The 19,221-nt window shown below is 30.8% G+C and overlaps 2 long non-coding RNA genes across 2 annotated transcripts; one reads left to right on the plus strand and one right to left on the minus strand.

The window, feature by feature from the left end:
• Positions 1–33: 33 nt before the first annotated feature.
• Positions 34–9,543, minus strand: LOC111636242. Its single transcript, XR_002758506.1, has 4 exons — positions 9,480–9,543; positions 8,550–8,574; positions 2,858–2,881; positions 34–87 (listed from the first exon to the last, which is right to left on the minus strand). It is a non-coding gene; the product is annotated as an uncharacterized LOC111636242 (long non-coding RNA).
• Positions 9,544–11,112: 1,569 nt separating this feature from the next.
• LOC111636243 lies at positions 11,113–16,874 on the plus strand. The gene is made up of 3 exons (XR_002758507.1): positions 11,113–11,172; positions 16,648–16,740; positions 16,832–16,874. It is a non-coding gene; the product is annotated as an uncharacterized LOC111636243 (long non-coding RNA).
• The last annotated feature ends 2,347 nt before the right edge of the window (positions 16,875–19,221 follow it).

Here is a 19,221-nt window from a genome sequence, read left to right on the forward strand (position 1 = left end):
TAATACATAAAAAAAGATAACATAAAAATAGCAGTGTTTCATGTTTCGTTTTATTACTCTTCTTTTATCTTTAACGAAGTGCGGTACCTATAAAAAGTAAATCGATAAAATTTTATATTTAAAATTAAATTTTTATATTCTAAAAATATATAATTTTTTTAAAAATACTGTTCATAAACAGTTTTATCAGTTTAACTAGCGAAAAATGAAAATTCAATTAAATATATTTAATACATGGTGGCTCAAAAGTTAGTTAACAGTACTTTGTGCGTCTAAGTACACTTCTGAATACGAATCGTAAGTTAAGTTTAAATCAAAATATTTTTATTCGAAAAAAAACCAGAAATGATTTTTTAAATGCAATCATTCAGTTAGTTAATTGCAATTTAAGTTTTATGATAACAAACTTTTGGCCACCTGTATTTTTTTTAACTATTTAATATTTTGTGGGAAGACATGTATACTAGCAAAGAGTGCCCAGTGTTGCCGGGGAACTCAGGGAAATGACTGAGTTGTCCTCGTTACAAGGTAGCGAACGTTTCCTTGACAGAGAGTAACTATGCAAAATTTGATGCGAATCGGTCAAAGGTATAGGGGATGAAATCAGAGAAAAAGAGTGAGGTTCCGAGTTTTATGTAGCATATATGCTTTGGAGGATTGTAGACAATAGCTATACAAAATTGTCAATATCGATCAAAAGGTTTAGGAATTTCGAAATAAAGAGATAAAATCAGAGAAAAGAGAGAGATCCGAGTTTTAAGGTAGCTTACGTACTGTACACTTTATCGGAATTTAATAAGCTTTTCAATAGTCCCTTCACACGAATGTATTTCGTGATAACTGCGACTTTGTTTTAGGCATTTTACCATCGATAAGGCTCACTGGAACTTGTGTACGCCTGAAAAGTAACTGAAAGATCTCAGTTTATGTAGATACATATCTGAATAACACAAGACTAATTCGTATTTTTAAATAATGGTACGTAGGATCAATACTAAAACAATGAACAGAGAAAAATACTATAGACATATGTACAAAAATTTAGTTTCATCTAAGAGAAGTAAATTCGCTTTTTATAGTTGTAAGTATCTGATAACATAAGAATATTTATTATAATGAAAAACGAGTAATCAAGGTGTGAGATCTGAATTACCCCTGGGACTAATTAATAGTTTAATTATAAAGTTTAATTTTAAACGAAAAATATTCTTTGATTTTGGTGGGAAAATTAGGTTTTTCTAAACGAGGGAAACTAATAAAAAGTCACTTCCTGCAACGGAAGTTGAAACATTCTTTTGTTTTATCCTTATCTACTACAAATCTCAGCACCCTGGGAATTGTTAACCCCTCGATACATCCCCTTTTCCTCTGTTCACGTATACAGTACTTGCAAAACTGTTCAATTCCGTTAGTTACATTGAACATGGCCCGCCAGTTGCCAAGCGGTCTTCGTTCCCTGAACACTGGGAGTTTAATCGTGGGTTCGCGTTTCGCTCGGACGGGCCGGCGACGTGGAGTTTTCCGGGATTTCTCCACGTCTGTGACGCCTATATAAAGACCAATTTCCCTTAAAAAGATCTCCCGGAAGGCATTCTTCCTAGGCAGATCGTCCAAGTGTTGAGTTGCCATGCCTTAACTAAACAAACAAATAAACAATACATTGAACATTTGCTGAAAAGCGTTACATAGTTGTTTAAAACAAAAAAAAAAAAACTTAACAAAGATTCTTCATATAATGCAAGAGAGGTGAAACTACTGTACAAATCTATTCAGAATAGGCACTTTTTACTCTATTGTTCTCTAACTGGAATCGTCTGTAACTCGAAGATTTTCCTGCCCCTTGGCTCTTCGAGTTAGGAAGTTTTACTGTATAGCAGTCAATAAATGGTTTTGATAGTTCGCAAAATGTATGAGTAACTAAGATATTTCTTTCGAATGCCTCTGTTGAATAGTAATAAACTCTGGTCTTTAGGAAACAGTGTTTTTTCAAATAAACTCCGCAGGATATATACGTTTTAAAAATAAATCCCCGGAGATTAATCGTGGAAGTATGATAGTTTATGAATATTTGAAGTTTCTTATTAATTTAGTTTATTAATAGCTTATTAAATTAATTTTAAACGGATATTAAAAGTTTAAACTCAATAGCTAATGCAGATATGTAGCCATATCCTTTTTAAAAATTCTTAAACCCCAAGCTACTATTATTTTAAAGTATGAATTTTGTGTATTAGGAGATTGTCGCTATCAAATTTTAGTGATTAAAAGCCGAGAGGGTGGGAAAATAGAGGGATAACGTGTATCATAAATCGTGTAGGGTCAGATTTAATGAAGATTTTACTTGTTATTAGCATTTACAATTTTTTAAATAAAACTCATCCCTACTCTTAAAATTAAGATTCTTGTCATTTTATAATAATTAATTATATGAAAAGCTTTTTAATAAAATACCATAACAGATAGAGTTACAGGCAGTTTTAAATGTTGTCGGGCGAGTTAAGCGACTTGTTACTGGATTTTTCTTTATGATTTATTATTTCTCGCAATAAGGAATGTTCGTTACACAAATTTGCATTTTTGTATAGAATATATGAGAATATATAAACTAGTTTAGGATTTTTAGCTGCTTTGATTTAAATTGTGTATCTGAAAAACACAACAAAAAATAACTTCATGATTATAGTTTTCATATAAAATCAAGTCAATAAAACGAATCCGAGTTTAGTTTTGAAAACGACCAATAGCATATAACATATCTCTTGTCTTTAAAGATTATTATCCATTGAGTTAATAAAATAACTGTGTAAAATATAGTTATAAATAATTAAGATATAAAAATATTAAAACGTAAACTTACAATTTACTATCCATAATCACATCTCTGCAAATTATAAAGAGAATTGCAATGAATTACAAATACTAACAGATAAATCCGGCGGTGCTCGAGCAAAAAATAACAACAGCAAAGATTAAGATTATTACATTATTTCTTACTTCTAACCACTATATTATGTTATTTGATTTATATTTACAAAGGTATCTTAGATAAGGACCAATCTAACACATTTAGAGGAATAAAGAATTTTTAAACTGTGATTGATTGATCACTCGGTGTGATAAACCCTTACGTAAGAGAACCTTTGTAGTTATATAAATCAAATACTATAATATAACAAACATTAAAATGAAAACCGTATGATGAGTATGGTTATTTCAGCCTACCATTGTCACGTTTATTGCGATACTCGGATGATACGAAATGGCACAAATTCATTCAAGTTGACATGGTTCCTCTTGACCAATCTTGACCAATCTGACATGGTTCTTCTTCATTTGACCGATCCATTGCGACGGTCGGATGCCGAACGGTTAAGGTGGCAGCTTGCCGCTCAGGGATGCCCGGGATCGGTACCGGAAGGGTCCAAAAACAGCAGGAATTTTTCGGGTTGATCCGTGCGAATATGACGAAATTCGTTTCTCACCACTAAGCTACCCCGTTGTGGGCCTAGCCGAACTCATTATGATTAATCTCATAAATCCTCATTGGTCAGATTGGTTCAAAAATTGGTCAAGTAGACACCAATTGAAATTGTGGTATCTTAAATTTTTGAGATATCATATTTTTTTTTAATGTTAACTGTACGAAACTATCAATCACAGCCGAATATCAAACGGTGTTTACAGTTTACAGTTTACAGTTTCAGTTTACAGGTTTACAGTTTCTTACTATCGTCGTGATAGTAAGAAACTGCCACGGAAGAAAAAGACGGCCAGATAAGGAGAACATAGGGCGGCTCCAGCTCCTCACCCGCCTCTAACCAACTTACGTCTCCATATCAAAGCGAATCTAACTTACACATCGTATTAATCAGATCAGAGGTATTATTATTATATCCCATTGTAAACTATCTCTCAGTATTTAGAGTGTACTTAGTTTTAGCTTATTTCCTTTTGTACTTTATATATATATATATATATATGATATCTATATATATATATATATNTGTACGAAACTATCAATCACAGCCGAATATCAAACGGTAATCTGTCAACCAATCAAATTTCGCGAAAAACGGACCAAATATTTAAACTCTGCAGCTTCGAAAACCACGTAAAACGTATTTTGCGCTCATCGGTAACCTCATATTATGTAATTTTCCTATTCCAATGCCACCATACATGATCCGATAGAAAGAAGGGACTGTTGCGGAAGGGATTGAAGTAATTCGACCAAAAGTTGTCATTGATCTCCTCCCGGAAGTGAGCGTGGTCAACCACTACTAATTAATACTGGGCTACTATTAATGTTTGAAAAGTTATCCGTGTTGTACAGGTTGTGATGGCCTCGTACGTGATCGAAGTTGCTTTATGGGATAATAGTGTTTAAATTTTGGCAACAGATTGTATAAACTACATGGAAAGTATAGATAGATGAAAGTCAAGACCAGATGTGGAAATCTTAGTGCAGGAGGCCCAGATTAACCAATTTCGATTCAAAATTTTCCCTTGAACAAAGTTAGATAGATGACCGACACGACTCTATCTCTAACAGGAAAAGTATGATGTACAGGGGCAAAGACGCCACTAGTGACAAAAAGTTGCAGCCCGGCATTGTGACGACGTCACAATTGTGAGAGTCCAGAAGTGGAATAATTTTATTTTAGTAAGAACTTTTTAAAGTATTAAATTGATGACAAAATTGACACATTTTTATCAATTTCGTGGGAAAGAGAAGTAAAACTTCCTTTGGAGAGATGATATCACACATCTCCTACGAATATCTGTCCAGAGGCGTCAGAAAGAATATACCGTCAGATGATTAAAATTCCGAAACCCGATTGCAGGGGAATTTAGAATAAGAAGGAGAAAAATCACGATCTCAGAGAGGACAGTTTCTTACTATCGTCGTGATAGTAGTTCAAAAATTGGTCAAGTAGACACCAATTGAAATTGTGGTATCTTAAATTTTTGAGATATCATATTTTTTTTTAATGTTAACTGTACGAAACTATCAATCACAGCCGAATATCAAACGGTGTTTACAGTTTACAGTTTACAGTTTCAGTTTACAGGTTTACAGTTTCTTACTATCGTCGTGATAGTAAGAAACTGCCACGGAAGAAAAAGACGGCCAGATAAGGAGAACATAGGGCGGCTCCAGCTCCTCACCCGCCTCTAACCAACTTACGTCTCCATATCAAAGCGAATCTAACTTACACATCGTATTAATCAGATCAGAGGTATTATTATTATATCCCATTGTAAACTATCTCTCAGTATTTAGAGTGTACTTAGTTTTAGCTTATTTCCTTTTGTACTTTATATATATATATATATATATGATATCTATATATATATATATATATATATATATCCATTAAATTCTTTTTGTTATTTGTTAACCAATCTGTCTGTTCATTTGATTTATACGGACATCCGAAAATGCAATGATTGGAACTTACTCACGGCTAGGGAATTCGATCCCGGTCCTTATTTCTAATCTCGGGATTTCGGGATTATACTTATTCGATCCCGGGATCCCGGTCCTTATTTCTAATCTCGGGATTTCGGGATTATACTTATTCGATCCCGGGATCCCGGGATTATTTCGGTATTGAGGATTAATAAAAAATAAGAAAATCTTACAGAAATTAAAAATCAAAATTTAGACAAAAATCAACGTATTTTATGGTATACACCTAGTTAATTTAATCACTCTAATTAATCAGACTTACAGTCAGACTAACCAGACTTAAAATCACTGTCTTCATGTTAAATTTATTCTTTTTTAAGCATCACTGAGATCTCTTTAAACTCACATAAATTGAAAAAACTTTTATGTAACAAACTATGCAAATAAACCTTGAAAATTCACAAAAATCTCTCTTAACATCGACTAAATAGACTACTTTCATATAACAACCTAGTAAGTAGGTAGTAAAGTAAGTTTCTTAGCAAAAAGTATTTAAAAATAATATTAATCAGTCACATTTTTCTTAAATATAAAGAAAACTAATCTAATAGGAACATTCTAATTTGAATTGCGAAAATATGATCTGAGAAATAACAACGCATCCAGTGTCTCATCACCAAGTCTGCTTCTCAATTTGTTGCACATATATGCAGCTGCTGAGAAAACGCGTTTAGGTTTGATGGAAGTTGGAGGAATCGTTAGTAAATACTTATAAGCCCGTTCTAGTTATAGCTTCGAGGACACGGGGAGGTTGGAAGAAAACAGTCCGGTCGACACAGATCGGGATTGTAGGAGTAAAGGCTACAATCCCGATTGTTTCGATCATTGTAAGCATGCCTTTCTAAAAATAAACACGTTAATTTTGTAAATTCGGTCTCTGTGTGAGTCTCTCAGCATCCAGCAAACCACTACTCCCAAACGTAAAAAGACTTTCTCGCATCATCCTGACAGATCACGGGCAAGGCGGGGGTCGTAACCTTTTCACCTAAGGTCGACCCCCCTAAGCGAGAGGCGTCGGGTCTATATTAACCACACTGGCAAAACAAGATGGCTGACACATTGACAGGTAAAACGCACTGAGTAGTGCTCTCGACTGCGCCAGAAAATCGATTGGCGCCCGCGAAAATTCAAAAATACAAAAATGAAGTATATTACCAAGTAACCCAGTGAGAACTGCTTGCCTATCATTTTAGTTGAAAATACAAGAAGTTTTATTCCAAGCAAGCATCGCAAGCCCGCTAGGTTAATTTCTGCTGCTTGCTTGGAATAAAATTTCTTGTATTTTATATTAAAATGATAGGCAAGCAATTCTGTTAAAAGCACTGGCACTGAACGTTTCGCTTCATGCAGTCTATTTTGCAACTTTTTTAAAATGATGTCAATCCCGAAAATCCCGGGATTAGGAAAACTTAATCCCGAAAATTTTGGGACTGAAAAGTGGTCGGGATCCCGGGATCCCGATTTTCGAGATCCCGGGATCAAATCCTCTACTCACGGCTCTCCCAACTCAAATCAAAAACCCTCCTAAACGCCATCCATCGACAAAGAGAGCGGGACTTAAGGTCCCGACGACTAGAGGTTTTTACCCTCACCCCTATTCTCACACAATAAATAATCGCTCGTTAGCATTAGTTTGGTTTATTCGGTTACGCCAACGTGTCACGTGAGCGATCTGCCGAAGGGATGCATCCCGGAAAGACTTTTATGGTAAGCTGGACGAACCCTATTCAGATGTTACTAACATGAGACCCGGAAAACTCCACATGGCCAGCCCGTTGGCCATGTCCGAACCCACGATTGACTAACTACCAGTGCTTGGTGGTTTTAGCCACTCATCGGTAGCCTCATTAGGACGTTATTAGATATAAGAAAGTACCGTTCAGAAAAAAACGAGTTGTTAGATGTGAAAAAATTAAATACTTATAGGCTATTCATAGGCGTTCACAGGCTTAAACACATTTGCTTCCACGCAGCCAAGTGCTACATATGATCTATCTCAGTAATGATAGACTATAGCTCGCCTATTTCGCGCTATATCATTGTCGGGGTAATTAAGTAAATATAATATAGATTTTTTAAATTATATAATTTTTATAAGAATTATATTTAGTTTATTATTTTGTAAACTTCTTTGCCAACAAATGGCGCTACGAGTAACTCAGCAAATCGAATGTAGATAGCGATTAATTGATTTATAGAAATGCAATCGATATTTTGGGGTGGGATGTACGACATTATCTAAGTTAGAAGTATTTGAATGTAACTGTCGAGTTTCGTAGAAATTGGTCAAACGACCTAGGAGTGTATAGCGAACAATCAAGCAAACAATCAAACAAACATTCTCATATATATATGTATATATAGATTAGCAAATGAGCCCGGCGTTGCTCGGGCAAAAAATAACAACAAACATTAAGAATATTAGATTCTTTCGTACTTCTAAACTTTCTATTATATTAAATTATAGTATTTGATTTATATAACGAATGTTATCTTACGTAAGGGTTTAAAACACCATGTTCCTAATGTCACGCATTTTAAAAATTCTTTAAAATGCGTACAGTAGAGGAATGAATAATTTTAAAAATATATTAGATTGGTCACTTGGTGTGATAAATTTTCAGCAACATCTAATCATAGACAGTCCTCTTTTCCAGGAGGTGGTCAACGACTACCTTTCCTCGACCCCCTTCCGCAATGGATCTTTCTTTCTATCGGCCAGCTGTATGGTGGCATTGGAATTGGAAAATCCAAAATACGAGGTTACTAGTCTACACAAAATATAATTTAAATGGTTTTCGAGGGTGCCGAGTTAATATATTTGGCCCGTTTTTTGCAAAATTTGGCAGATTATCATTTGATATTCGGCTGTAAATGGAACCGTTTCTGAGAGGTAAAGAAAAAATCATGATAGGCTATCTGAAAAAATTTAAGATAACACATTTTCAATTGGTGTCTGCTTGACTAATAAAATTCTGCCATTTTCAGAAACATAATATTATTTTTAAAGGAAAAATTCTGTAAAGATAAATTTATTCATTTGATTTCTTAATATTTATTATCTAAAACATTTTACCTGTTTTTCTTTTTTTATCACATTCCTAATTATTAAAAAAATAATATATCGTAAGTTAACATTAATGATAAATATTTTAAAAATTATTTGTATTTAGTATAGTATAATAAAGTATTTGTACGAGGGTTAATTAATAAATAAGTTTTCTATTTTTATAAACTTAACTTAGGAAGAGGTAGAATAAACAGCAGTAAGCCTTGTCAATCGACCCTCGTAGAATAGTAGTTAATAATTAAAAGAATTTAATCAATCTTTCTTAATATTCTCATTTGCAATTTTTAGTTTTTTAGCCAATATATTTTAATTTAAGCTAATTTAAAAAAATTTAGATATACTTTTGATACAAACTTGATACAGAAAAATTATATTTAGGCCCATATAATCTACAAACACATATATTGGGGTTGAGGAGTGAGATAAGTGAAGTCAGGATAGGTTTATCATATGGTGTCTAAAACAAGAACATGTCCTCTAAAATGAGATGATTTTTCCTTTGATGCTGGAGAGAATATCCTGCATTTTGACTTTAAGAATGCCTTCCTCGCAGTCAAATAATCTATGATGTCCTCCTTTACAGAATAATTTGTTTTCCACTCGTAATTTTTTATCTAGTAAGCCTAAGTGATGCCAAACCAGATACAAATATATATATTACCAGTCCCCAATAGTCACCAAAACGTGTGAATAAAATGAATAAAAATATACATTTTTACCATTTTTGACAACAAATTTTAATTTATATTACTTTCAAATCATTTTTATATGAAAAAGTCTAAATTTTAGGACCTCTCTGTGGCAGATGCCCAGTGAAATTGCCCTTATACAATTATACAATTTTCAGTATCGTACATTATTTCCTAAGTTTTCACCAAATTGTTAAGCATTTCAGTACTGTATAAACTAATTTAGCAATAATATAAAGTTGCTTACTTTTTCAAATTCCAGATATTCCTGAAAAATGAAAGAAAAACAAAGTTATTTTTTTTACTTTAAACTAAACTTATTTATCTAAACCTTAATCAAATATATTTATTTTAATTTACCATTTTTATTAGTTTCTACACTTACCTCCCGAGCTATTGATACCAACTAATCAGGAAGACGAGGAAAGAAATAAAAATAAATTGTTTATAATAAACAAAATTATGAAATTATTTCATTCTAAGAAACTTTTTGAAACTATTGTTTAGAAGTTTATATACCGTATTCACACGAGAATAAGCCGCAAAACTATTTTATTTCTTTTTTACACAAATTTAAAAGATGGAAGTCGAGCAGTGGTTTATTGTCGGAAGAAAAATAGAAAACAAACTTCGTGGCGTGTGTTCATGTGGATGTCGATGATGTTTAGCACATTTCATCGTTCCAATTGTGGGCCTGGTTGAACCATAATAGTAAGTAGTAAATTGGCACCACGAGTGGACAGGCCTCTGTGGATAAAAAGAAACTGCAAATGTTTTGTTTATGGTTCTTTAAGCAATTAACAGCAATATATAGTTAAAGTGATACATGGTATGATACAATATAGAATTAACATTACCATATTTCACTGTAAATTTTAGCAAGGTAGTTTGTTTCACTGTAGGTTTATTCAAAATCTGAAGCAATAATGGTATGTTCAGTTCGACTGGTTTGCTTCCATTCGGAAGACGCATCTGAATCATCATCTCTATTGCTGATTTAACATTCCTTGAATGAATTAATAGCTACGGATCCGATGCGACCTCGATCCATTCTGAAACATCTAGGCTGATGTTCTCCCTTTTTCCATTTGAAGATACAATACGAACGTAGCTCGTGTTTATCTGTTTGTCACAGCTAGTATGACTATGATCTTGTGTTTCTCATAACCAGTTGTTTTCATTTTGATTTTTTTATTTCTTTTTTGCCGGTGTTATCTACTGTATAATTCCCTGACACATCGAACCAAATTGGAGTCTCAGTGATGTTACCGATCTATTCCATTAAAAAGTTTTCTCTTTTTTGGCGATCAATCATGTATTTCTAGAAATTCATGAGCTTATTTTCAGTCTGCTGGAAGTTTCTGTGCGACGAAAGTGCGTCTTTTTAGTGAAAAACCTTGTCGCTTCATGAATTTATCTAACAAACTTCTGCTTGTTCAGAATATTTCACGGGAAAAATCCATATATCGGGAAACGTCATATGTTTTAAGAGTAATTCTGGCTCGTGCCTCATATAAACCATCACAACACTATCATTGTTTATTTGCCGAACGCACAATATTTTATCATTTCTTCTTCCAGTTCTGAAAGGTGGCATTTCTTTCAAATTTCGTTAATGAAGCTCGACTTTCTCAATCTACAAATTTCACTTTCGTCAATTCCAATTTTCTCCACAGCAAAGATAGATGACTTTTTCTCGTATTTAGCTGTGTAAAAACGTTTGTCTTTTACTAAATCCTTTATGCAAACCACATAAACAAAGAGGAAAGACAAACGAGCCAATTAAATTAGCCCGTGGGAATTTGCATTTGATGGCGACATTACAGCTGGGCTTCAGAAGCATTCGCAACTACACCGTATTCAACTGTCACATAATAAGACACAAACTATTTCTGGAAGTGCGATCTAAAAACTAGTGGCTTATTTTTCGTGTAAATACGGTAAGTTATTTGTTTATAGAATTCTTATAAAAATCCGTGTAAAATAATCTGTGGAATTTTACGAATTTATAAATACATTTTTTTTTTGATAATATTCACATTTAAAAAATTAAACTCATGAGAAATTTTAAAAAATGAAAATTATAATTAAACTTTCTGTTTTTTAATCTTATTACTTTAATGTAATTCATGAACTTAATACAAAGTGTTTGGAGAGTCTCTGTACATTTTAAATGTTAATATCTGAAAACTTATAAATATTAAAACCTTACGATAAACACCATACGGAAGTTTGATTAATGAAACCTTTAAAGTGCGGCAGTAGAACATGTATCGGCGTGATCAATCCCCTTAGAAAAGAGGACTCCAGTGTCAGAGTGAACTAAATTCTTTCGAGATTCTCAGAAAGGGCACCAGCAAAACATTTTCCGCGAGTTTCCGTCTTAGTTACTCTAATGATTAAAGGTTCATTAAACTTCGACATTGCCGCTATCATATAACATACATATATTGTTCAGATCGATCTCTGAGAAATTACTTCAACTGTTGCTGAAAAATGTTGTCACATATCAGCTCTTTCAAAGAACAAGGTTTTCAGGCAGAGACAACTACTTTGACTCGATTGAGTGAGAAAAAATACAATGATGTTAGCATATGTCATTCCCAATCAAAGTAGTTTGAAGTAATCCCAATCAGAGGACTGTATAGTCAAATAAGGGCCCCTCATTACCAATTCAAGTGTCAGAGAATTCAGAAAACTTAATGTAGTAAATGTAGTAAATACTTCATTATTTAATGTAGTAAATACTTCATTATTTAAGCTTACGAATGGTGTTAACTATAAGATTGAACACTTAAGTTATTGAAATTTAAAATAAATTATAAATAAAATAAATTAATGCCATTAAAATTGAATTATTAAATTATTATTCTGTGAAAAGAAACACATAATTACTAAACTTTTACGTAATTATATCATTATTTATTACTCTGTAAATTTATTTCATAAATTAATAATTTATTAAAGTATTTAATTCGAAAGATTGAAAATAACTTACATAATTCATTAACTAAAATGTGCATAAAAATTTTTTAAATTATTTTGTATATTATACATTTGAAAAGTGCAAGTAATTATAGAGCATGTTAATAAACACTTAAATTACCGCTTGTCCTGCACGAGCCTAAAATTAAATATGTTATTATAACAAACAAATTTAAGAAATCTTAATTTAGTTAATTAATTAAAAAATATTCAGGATATTTATAAAGACCTAATTACTTAATAACGAATGATTATTTTAAATTTAGTGTTTCATACAGATCAAATACTACACAAATTAAGTATTTAATAAATTTTCGTGCATGAAAGCATCTTATGGAAACGGAATAATGAAGAAAATGTATCAAGTAATCAAGAAAATTATCAAGTTATTATAAAATGTATTCAGTTAGTAAAGACAGAGAAAATTTGCATTTCTAAGCATGTAAATTTAATAACCTAATATTCTTCACAACAGAAAATTAATATAGTAGAGCCCTGATTAACCAAGATCCATTTAAACGAAATAAATATGGAACAGTACTTTGCCAACAAAGATAAGAGAACTTTGTTTCATGAATATTGATAAGGGGATGAGTGATAGTCGATAGAAGATTCTTAGGCGAACTGCACATCAGAACAATACGATACATATTTTTAATCGTAAGAGATACGCAATAATTGTGAGATAGATATCGCTTGAGCGCGTTCAAATTGCGTAAAGTGTGTAAGTACCTGTAACCAATACAATTACATCTTTGTAAGATAGATGTATTAAGTGATACTTAGACTAGAAGTGGTATCAAAGATGTAAATTTTAAAATTTCTTTTAGTAAGATGGTAGAAAAACATCAGTTTGTAGAACTATACACTTAGAGTATAATAAAACAGATGTGACGAGTTTTGCCTGGAGACCATTCATCTTACAAAATTATTTAAATTTTGTTTTATGTTAAGACCATTCTCTTGCAACTACAGCGGAACTGCAGCGCTTTAATTAAATTATACGAATGCAATCAATACTTCATTTTCTTTTCTCTATTCTTCAAATACCAATACATCGCGACAACGTCATCTTCACTCGAATAGCTCATGATTACAACTGATTCAAAAAATATCTCTTGCTGATAGATAGTATCGATTAGGTATGTACCAAACTTATCATCTCAATAAAGTAATGATAGTACAATAAAGAGGAATTATTTGCTGGGGCTGCAATTCAATCATATTTTTAATTTATTTAATTTAAAATATATGTTATCCACATCAAATTAGTAGTGTCTTGTCCCTGTACAGTACAGTACAGACAGTACATAGTACTTTTCCTGTTAGCATTTGAGTCATGTCGGTCATCTATCTAACTTCGTTCTCGAGATAAACGAAGGACAGACAGTGGGAATTTATAGGTCTACAACTTTTTAAAATTATAATTAGCTTTATAAACTTTAATAAGAATTTACTTTGGTGACTTCTAACGAGAATATGAATTTTTAAAATTTTGAATTGTAATTATCTGCATTCCGTGTTAAGTTTTTATGTCAGATAGTGTCAGTTCACACTACCTTCAATAAACGAGATTCTACTGTAATATGAATAAGAATTGTTATCAATACTTTTACTAATAAAGTCAGATATTATAATTCAGCATTTAAATAATCTTAATGTATAATACGTAGAATATTATTACATTTTAAAAAATAAATTTTAAAAACTAAGAGAAAATAAAATTCTCATTATGTTATCTTACCAGAACTACCTTGACCTATAAAGTAAAACTATGAAAAATGAGTAATGTAGGAAGACGAAATGAATTAAATGAAAAAAAATTAAAATTAAAGATATTTTTGAATCAAAATACACGGTTAAAGTTGTTAATATTGTACTAAATGATTAATATAAATGAAACTTTATAAAATAAAAAAATGAAATTAATAAATCACTTACTTTGTTAAATACGTCTTTCTTTAAAAGTAAAATTATAAATTGCAAAGAGAGTTACATTAACAGAATTATTACAGAATATTATTACATTAATAAAATTTATAGATTGAATTTGTGGTTTTATAAAATTAATATAAAGTTTCCGACACAAATATAAATTATATAATTAAAAAATATATCAGTGATTTCTTAGGTATTGAAGTACGAAATTCCATATCAGGAACCACGGAAGTGGCTCATTGCCAAGTAATTTTCAATGACTTTTTTTATTTGGATTAACCAGATTGTATATATATTATTTAAGAATGATTAAAATCAGTTAAGAACAGCTGCATGTAAAATAAAACTTGTTCAAAACGGAACACAATGGCACCGAGCAGAATATTTTGTTTACCAAGATTTTCGTTTCACGTTTTAATAAAAACGTAGCCCTCTGTAAAATGAAATGTAAAGGAGTAGTAAAGTTGAAATATTTTATAATTCATGCTTTTCCTACAACTCGTGTAGTAGAAGAAACGTTACAAAAATTCTACAAAATCTTACAAAATTGTTACAAAGGCATTGAATTACGAATTAACTTGCAACTGTTCCAAACAGGTTTTAATCGTTCTTAAAATAAGCTTAAAATGTATTTCGCTTGAGTAACTTTTGGACCATCATTCATATTCGTGAAATCCGAGTTTACAAAGAAAACTAGTCGTAGAATTCATATTAACACGAAAAGAATTATTACAGAAAATATTAAATTCATAATTCATGCAAGAAGTTCCGTATAAGAGAACTGTATCAGTAGATAAATAGATGATACTGTACAAGAGAATTGTATCGATAGGAGTATTAATTTGCGAAGTATAAATGAGTAAATTAAGTATTTAATTTTACACAAATACAATACGTACAAGTTATATAAAACGTCTGAAATCACGAATGAAAGATTTTTAATTAAACAATATGCAACACATCATTAAAGAGTGTGATCAATATGTTTCACTTTAATCACTTTTGTTTGAAAAAAACGTGTTTTTTTTTGTATATGATGAATCGAGTGGGGTTAAATTTTGACAGTAAAGATGTTAATCCACATATGCTTCATCGAATACAAGAAAAATAACTAAATATTTCGTATACTGTACAGAGATGCGTGAAGACTGAAGACCAATATTTTAAACTTGAAATTTAAATTCAAATTCATTGCATATTTTCAAAAAAATGTCTTCTCTGAAAATACGTACTGCATATTGTTAGAAAATATACTGTTTCCTTTATATTTCTAGACTTCTCAAAAATCCTGCAGTTATTTTTAAACACAAAATAAGGTATAAGTTACTTATCCTATAGTTCACTCTTTAGATTTTGAAGCGAATAAGTTATGTTATAAGCATTTTAATTTTGATTACATCATATCTTATCACTATACAGAATGCGTATTTTAAAAATATTTTCAAACTAATAAGCTAGCACCGTTTAAAAAATTATTATCCTGCAATTACAAGGAAATTACAAAGCAGCCTTGACATAATACGGAATTTTATATATTACTTACCAATACGTCCCATAACTATAAAAAAGCATAAACTTAAAATACTGCATGAAATTATTAAAATGATGATTGAGTCAGAACTAGACTGAGTGTAAAAATTTTCTAATACAATCAGAATTCCAATGGTCCGATTATAGAAAACTTTATTCTAAATCATAACTTAGACCAGTAGTGTCCAAAACTTTTCGATTGACATGTCAAATCAAATTGCGCATAAACCGTGAGTATGCGTGCCACAAATATTTTATATATTTCTATTATTTATAAGTGATGTATTACATATGTTCGCTGGCCGGATTAACGCGAGCCGCGGCTGAATTTAGCTTAAGAGCCGCTGTTTGTGAACTACTGATTTATACAATACTTTGTGTCATATAAACCACAACCATGGGCAAATAGTTGACTACTTATCGTTACTAATCGGTGACTACTTTTTTATATCAAAGCTATAGCTTAGACCACGCTAATGATAGGCATAAACCAATGTTTCAATCTACACCAGGGATAGGCAATCTAAGGCTTGTTATGCTTTATGGTATGGCTTAATAAAACAAAGTAATAGTAATTTAATTTTGCTTTAATGAATTTTGACTTGTTAAAGTATGTTTATTCTTTTTTGAATAAATACATCTATTTAAATATAATATGAACGTAAGTTACGTATATATACTTTTCATGCGTGAATATTGAATGTATAAATTTGAATAATTTGCAATGCAGCATGCGGCTCAAATTAGATCCATCCAAATAAAGCAGAATGCGATTTTATTAAAAATATTAAGAGCAGGAATGATAGCGTGAACACTTTGTTCTCCAGATTTTACCTCAAATTTATATTCTGTAATTTTGTTAAAGATTTAGTGTTTATTCTACCCTTGCCTGAAAATCTGCTGAACTCAAAATTTAAATCATTGTTACAGTTATCGTATTAAAACAGATATGCCTCTTCCAGTTTAGCAAGAAAACAGATATGCCTCTTCCAGTTTAGCAAGATGTCTTCCGTATCATCAATAGCATTCACATCGAATCAAAATGACTGTTTGAGGTAATATTTGATTTGTTATGCTATAAATTAACTTTTAAATCAATTCTATAAGTCTTCTAATTAAAAATTATATATCTTTTCAAACTTGTAGTCATCTTTGTATCACCCTGCAGTATGGTGCGTTGACAATGCAGTCTACTACTACTTCTATTATTATGTAGTATCATTACGGTGCATTCTATATGTACTCTATTATATTGTTTTTGAAAATTTTATACATTTGCTTAAAAAATATGACAATTAATATTATCTTGCATTAATTTATCATGTAATCATTTAAAATCATTAAATTTTTGTTAAGCTATTTTAATTTTATAAAATATTTTAATTCTGTAGTTTGCATTTATTTATTTATGTAATAACAGCATAATTCTTTATATAATTTATTATTAAAATTTTTATTAAGAAAAGTAGTAAAACTTTCTTATAAGTTTTAAAATATGATTCTGATTATTATTTAATAAAATAAATGTACTCACATCGACGTCAGACTGTAAAAAACAGTTAAATATATCTTCAATTTGTCGGTATGTGTTGTTTATTTCTTTATTACAGATTTTAGATTATTTAAGAAAATTTCAAATACTTACAAGGACATTTGATAACTAAATAGATTAAAATTAGACACAATAAAACAAAATTATATAATAAATCAGTAAGAAAAATGATTATAAATGAACTAATTCAATAAAAATAACTTTTTACTCACATCTAATTCAGGCTAAAAAAAATAGAAAAATCATGTAAGTAACATAATCCTTCTTTTTAGTTCTGGTATGTCAGTGTCAATTACAAATACTTTGAAACTCCAATATATTAAAAACACAGCGAAAAAATTGTATTATATTTACAAAATAGTTGACAAAAATGAAACGAGAAATACAATGGAAAAATATTCTGTAGCAAAAATTTTCTAGGTCCCTTGAATGTAAGACCTAAAATAGATGGCCCTGCTGGCCCTCCATAAAAAATCTTGGCAATTAGAAATTTTTACAGATAATTAAGATAATTTGATAATATTACGTGTGATATAAAGGTATAGATAAAGTATACAATAGTACATGATTAAGTACAACAATTGTTTAAATTTAAGTTAACTTACGTATGGATCCTTCTCTGCCTTAAGACGACAAAAAAGAATGACATTAAAAATAAACAATAAGTATTTGAATAGATTTCTGGATGGTTTAAAATAATGAATAAAAATGAAGATATAATTGTATTAAATTTAAAACATTACGCAAAGTTGAATTTAGTTTAAATTCTAGAGGTGTAAATTAAACCCAATGCACACAAGCAATGCAAACTTATAATGATAACCAGCGTCAGCATTTTTTTAAAAAGTCTCGGCCCTGTAGGCAGTAAGAAGGTCTCTATTTTCAGCAATCCACACAATGGGGCGGACAGATAGTGAGGGATGAGGTCCACACTATTCGTCCTTATACCTCAGAAAATAACAANAAAATTATATAATAAATCAGTAAGAAAAATGATTATAAATGAACTAATTCAATAAAAATAACTTTTTACTCACATCTAATTCAGGCTAAAAAAAATAGAAAAATCATGTAAGTAACATAATCCTTCTTTTTAGTTCTGGTATGTCAGTGTCAATTACAAATACTTTGAAACTCCAATATATTAAAAACACAGCGAAAAAATTGTATTATATTTACAAAATAGTTGACAAAAATGAAACGAGAAATACAATGGAAAAATATTCTGTAGCAAAAATTTTCTAGGTCCCTTGAATGTAAGACCTAAAATAGATGGCCCTGCTGGCCCTCCATAAAAAATCTTGGCAATTAGAAATTTTTACAGATAATTAAGATAATTTGATAATATTACGTGTGATATAAAGGTATAGATAAAGTATACAATAGTACATGATTAAGTACAACAATTGTTTAAATTTAAGTTAACTTACGTATGGATCCTTCTCTGCCTTAAGACGACAAAAAAGAATGACATTAAAAATAAACAATAAGTATTTGAATAGATTTCTGGATGGTTTAAAATAATGAATAAAAATGAAGATATAATTGTATTAAATTTAAAACATTACGCAAAGTTGAATTTAGTTTAAATTCTAGAGGTGTAAATTAAACCCAATGCACACAAGCAATGCAAACTTATAATGATAACCAGCGTCAGCATTTTTTTAAAAAGTCTCGGCCCTGTAGGCAGTAAGAAGGTCTCTATTTTCAGCAATCCACACAATGGGGCGGACAGATAGTGAGGGATGAGGTCCACACTATTCGTCCTTATACCTCAGAAAATAACAATCTTACGGCAGAGTCGACCTTTTTGTTGTATAAACTTTATACTGTATATACACTGCTGGACAAGTAAAATGCAACACTAGCAATATCTAGAGTCCTACATGGTGTTGTATTTTACTTGTCCAGCAGTGTATATACAGTATAAAGTTTATATACAGTGTATATATATATATATATATATTACAACAGAATATGCTAA

The sequence above is a fragment of the Centruroides sculpturatus genome, unplaced genomic scaffold (assembly GCF_000671375.1).
Source record: "Centruroides sculpturatus isolate CEXI.00-Female unplaced genomic scaffold, Cexi_2.0 scaffold477, whole genome shotgun sequence".
NCBI lineage: Eukaryota > Metazoa > Arthropoda > Arachnida > Scorpiones > Buthidae > Centruroides > Centruroides sculpturatus.